The sequence below is a fragment of the Theropithecus gelada genome, chromosome 11 (genome assembly GCF_003255815.1).
Source record: "Theropithecus gelada isolate Dixy chromosome 11, Tgel_1.0, whole genome shotgun sequence".
NCBI classification, from domain to species: Eukaryota; Metazoa; Chordata; class Mammalia; order Primates; family Cercopithecidae; genus Theropithecus; species Theropithecus gelada.
The window spans coordinates 94,097,016-94,101,865 of record NC_037679.1 but is presented as its reverse complement, the minus strand read 5'-3'; positions in this window follow the sequence as shown (position 1 = coordinate 94,101,865).

The window sequence follows — 4,850 nt, the reverse complement described above, 5'->3', positions numbered from 1 at the left end:
GCATTTAAAGGCGCCCGGTGCCCTTTCCATGGCTCCAATCCGCCGGGACGCGAGCGCGCGGGCCGCGTTGCAGAGCCAAGGAAAGCCAGGGTGAACGAGGCGCCTGGGTGGTCGTCTGGAGCGTTCCGAGGAGCCCGCGCTGCTGACCCTTTGTTGGAGCGGGGTGCAGGGGCTCTCCTCCCTCAACCCATCTTGACACCCGCAGCTGACCTATAGGAGAGGTAAAATAGGGCACCCAAACTACTCTGCGCTTTACTGTCTCAAACACTTGTTTTTAAATCCTTTGCATCTAGTCAGTCATTCAACATATATCAAGCTTCAGCAGCTATTCGTAGCACAGCCATTAAGAACTGGAATAATAAAACCTTAAGACTATTTGGCAACTTACTCCTGAAAGGTAATATACGGATAATTTCATCTGTAACACGCAGATGAGGAAATTGACCTCACAGATTTAATGTAAATTCAGAGTTTACACCAATTTAACCGCGACAAATAATGAGCTGTCAATATATATTTAATAAGGTACTTGAAAAAAGCTGAATAAATCCACGTCCTACCTTCTGCTCCAGTTGCCTCTGCCAGCTGGTGAAAGCTTAAGGAACTGAGCCCTCTTAGCCTCCAGGATGAGAGGTATAGAGAAACAGATCACCCAATCAACATTATTCCCAACTTGACGAGCCCGCATGGCCCTTTGAGAATGGACTGGATGGTACTAAACACAGGGCCAAAAGGTCTGGGATCTATACCCAAAGACTGTCTGGAATACAGGATTATTTGGCCCCTAGGGTTCAGACAGACGAGGTATAAATTCTGGTTCTGTTCTTTATTAACCAGGTTAACTTGGGACAGAGATTCAATGTCCCAGAGTCGGTTTCCTTCTTTATGAGAGGTTCTCAAAGGTGACATGAAAAGTAGATGAGATTATCATGTGTAACTCCAGTGTCCGGTCCACTTAAAGCTCCTTCGTTTTGTTTGTTTTTTAAGTTATTGCCTGTTCCCTCAAACAGTTTACCAAATTTTTTCCAGGAATGTATCTGTAATGTCGATGTCTACCTTACATCAGTAGGGTAACTATCAAGTGTAATTCATCTTTGTATCTTCACTGGTTAGTACAGTATGTAGCATAGAGTTTGGACATAATACATTTTTACAGAATGAAAACAGACCAAATTCTTCCAAACTCAATTACTTAACTGCACATTTGCTATCAATTATGAAGCTTTCCTGAATTCTTACTTTCATGTTTCATCCACAAAAAACACAAAGAAATTATTTGAAAAAAATGGCAAATTATGGAATTTTGAGCTTTTCTATGTAATTCATCAATATTTTAAAAATTACAAACTCTTAAATGTTAGATTCATATTTTAGTTTGACTTCAATATGGAGCATACAGCGATGTTATATAAATGCAGATGCTTTTAAAATGCTGGTCTAATTCTGAGAATGATTAAATTATTTCTTAATTTGAAAGGTTATGCTCTTAATTACAATTAAATTATAAGAATGATTTATTCTGGTGAGGACTGACCATTGACTTTCTTATTCAGCAAAATGATTATCATTGCCATTACCTTTCAGAATTACATTACAGGAAAAAAGAGATTGAACTCTTCAAACCGATCCAAAAGTAAAGCCTTTTAAGAAAATTCATCCTTGGAAATAATTCATAACTAACAGGTGTGGTCTCCAACCTCTGGAAGACCCTAAAATAATTACAGATGCACCCTGGGATTTCCTAGAATTTGTGCTGGACTGGCTCCCAAAACTACATATCATTGTCATCCAAAAAAAGCAGGGAGCAGCTGGAAGTTCTTGGTACTGGGCTAAATAAATCTAAAGAAAATTAGAACAAACATGTTCTATGTTGTTTTCATAATCATAACTAGGAAGCAACTTGGATACAGATACACATAAATTTATCCATTCCATCATTCACTAATTCATACACTCATATTTGCTAAGCAAAGACTTTGTCAAGTACACCATTATGAGTATCCAATGTTGACCAGAATGGAGCTGGTCATAAGGTCTTTTGATGTGATGTTAAATTATTTTTCACTATCAACATTTCTGTTGTAAGACAATATCATCATTTATTAAGTTTAAGTCAACAAAGAATTATAATCTAATTGCTGACAGCAATCATTTTTAAGCAATTATTGATTTGATCATAAAAACAAATGCCACTCTGTTCCTAGCATGGAGGAAGTTAAAGCTTTCACAACTGTTGGAAGAGCTGAAGGAGGGAAACTCAGAGAAGCTCCGTTGAAGATCTCAGACTCCAGTCCCCAAGACAGTGGTTCTCAGGAGTTCTCCTGAAGCCACTGGAGCCACAAGATCTTTCGGAAGTTCTCAGCAATTCAGGGCTGGATTGAGGTTTTGTGACACTTAAAACTCATACAATTTAGAGAGCCCTTTTTGAGATAAAGTTATGAATACTAAATTGCTATGAATACTAAATTGCTAGGACTGCTCCTAGAGTCTTAGAAAGGATCGGCACAAGATAGGAGCCCTGAAATTTAAACTTCATTAGCTTTACTTCTGTACCTGCTATCTCAGTCAGCACCACAGATGCAGTAAGTCCTCAAGAAGTTCATCTGGAAGCAGCTTCAATGCCCACGCATCTTTCTGTAACTGACTCTGGAATATAATGGTCTCCTCCTCTTCTTCCTTCTAAACTTTGAGCGAAAGCCTCTCATTTGCAGATTCCAACTTGGAAATACACAGGCCAGGAGGGAGATTCTGGGAAATGTAGTCTCTGCGTTTGAAGAAGCCAAGGTTGATGCTAAATTGAGAAGAGACTAGCATATCACCCTAAGGAAGAAAATGCAATTAATTGACTAAGGAGATTGAGGAGAATTCAAGTTATTCAAGGGACTGGAGCTTAAAGTAAGGAAGCATTGTATATTAGCATATTTGAAACTGGAAAACAGTGAAGTATTAATCTAAACTTAATTAATACAAAAAAGAACATGAGGGAAATGATCAGTTTGGAACAGAAAAGTTCAAGAATAAGAGAGTAAAGGTATTTCAGGATGTCTCCAGCAATGTTCAGGGGGAGAGTGGACCTTGGTTATCATGCTCTGTTTGGCACTCAGTAATAGTGCATTCAGCACATTTATTAATCATTCCAATTCAGTGTTGAGAACATCATGCAAAACAGGACAGGAATGCCCCTGTATTGATGAATTTATGGTATAGACCCACACTGTCCCAATGGAAATATAATTTGAGTCCCAAGTGTGAACCAAATATTTAATTTTAAATTTTCAAGCAGCCACAATAAAACAGTGAAAAACAGATGAAATTAATTTTAATAGATTTTACCTAACCCAATCAATATAAAATATATATTATTTCCACATTTAATCAAGAGTAAAACTATGAATGATGTATTCTACATTCCTCTTTTTTTTGGTGCTGTCTTCAAAGTGTGTATCTTACACTTTTAAGACATCTTAATTTGAACTTACATTTAAAGAGTTCAGTGTGGCTGATGACTACCATATTGAGTAGCACAAGCCTTCTAGACAATTAGAAGTTTAGCCTGAATAATTCTTCAAGATTCCATTGGGAAAAAGTCCCGGTCCTGAAAGGTGGACCATACATTAGTCTGTGGTTACCCATCAGGATAATGCTACCTGTTGGGCTGGTTTGAGCTTCCTTTGTGACATATAATAGCCAAAGAATTGGATATTATATCTAAACATGTAATTGGATATTATATCCAAACATATAATATCCAAACATGAACCATAATGCTGTAATTCTGAATAACTCTATAATGATGTCACTGATAATTTCTAGGGTATGTAAACAAAGTGAATTTACAATATCCATTCCATGTCACCACTGCCTTTATAGACTATGCTTCTTATTTAACTTTCACATATATTGGCCTACCATAGTGAAGATGTATTATAGGATTTCTTCCTTTTCATTAAGAGAACTAAGAATATGGTGGGGAATTGGCTGTGACTTTACTCTCCCCTATGGGAAGCTGGATTTAGAGTTCAGAAAATGTTGCACCTGTAGACCTGAAATTATTAAGCAGGAGGAAAAAAAAAAAAGCAATTACTGAGAAGTTTTAAAAAACCTGATTATTTCAACATATATTGATTTTATATAGAAGTTCCAGCTTCTAAGTGACGTTGTTGCATTTGTTTTGCTTTTACTTATTTTCTCAACTATGTAGATGTGTTCATAGTGTTTATTTAAAGACTAGCAGATGGATACAGTTTTGGTGAAGAACTTGAAAAGATTATCCGATAAATTCGAACTAGAAAGAAATTTATCCATCTCAACCCCACTCATTTTAGAAACAAGGAATTGCAGTTCAGAGATTAACCGACTTTCTCAAACTAATTTATGTGTTTGGTGGCGAAGCTAGAACCAAAACCCGAGTCTCCTCAAACCCAATTCAGCGCCCTTGCCACCATAAAATTCTGATTGACAAAATGTCCATGCTCTATCATTGAGTCCCCTCAAAAACAGAGCAAGGCAGCACTTCGGGAGGCCAAGGCGGTTGGATCGCTTGAGCCCAGGAGTTTAGGACCAGCCTGGACAACATAGCAAAACCCCGTTTCTACAAAACCAACCAAACAAACAAAAACTAAGAAAAATTAGCTGTGCTGGACATGATGGCACATGCCTGTAGTTCCAGCTACTCAGGGCTACTCAGGAGACTGAGGTGGGAGGATCACTTGAGCCTGGGAGGTTGAGGCTAGAGTGAACTGTGATCATGCCACTGTGCTCTAGCCTGGGTGACAGAGTGAGATCCTGTCTTAAGAAAACAAAGAAAAGAAAGAAAGCAAGGCTGTCTGGCCACAGAAGATAATGTTCAG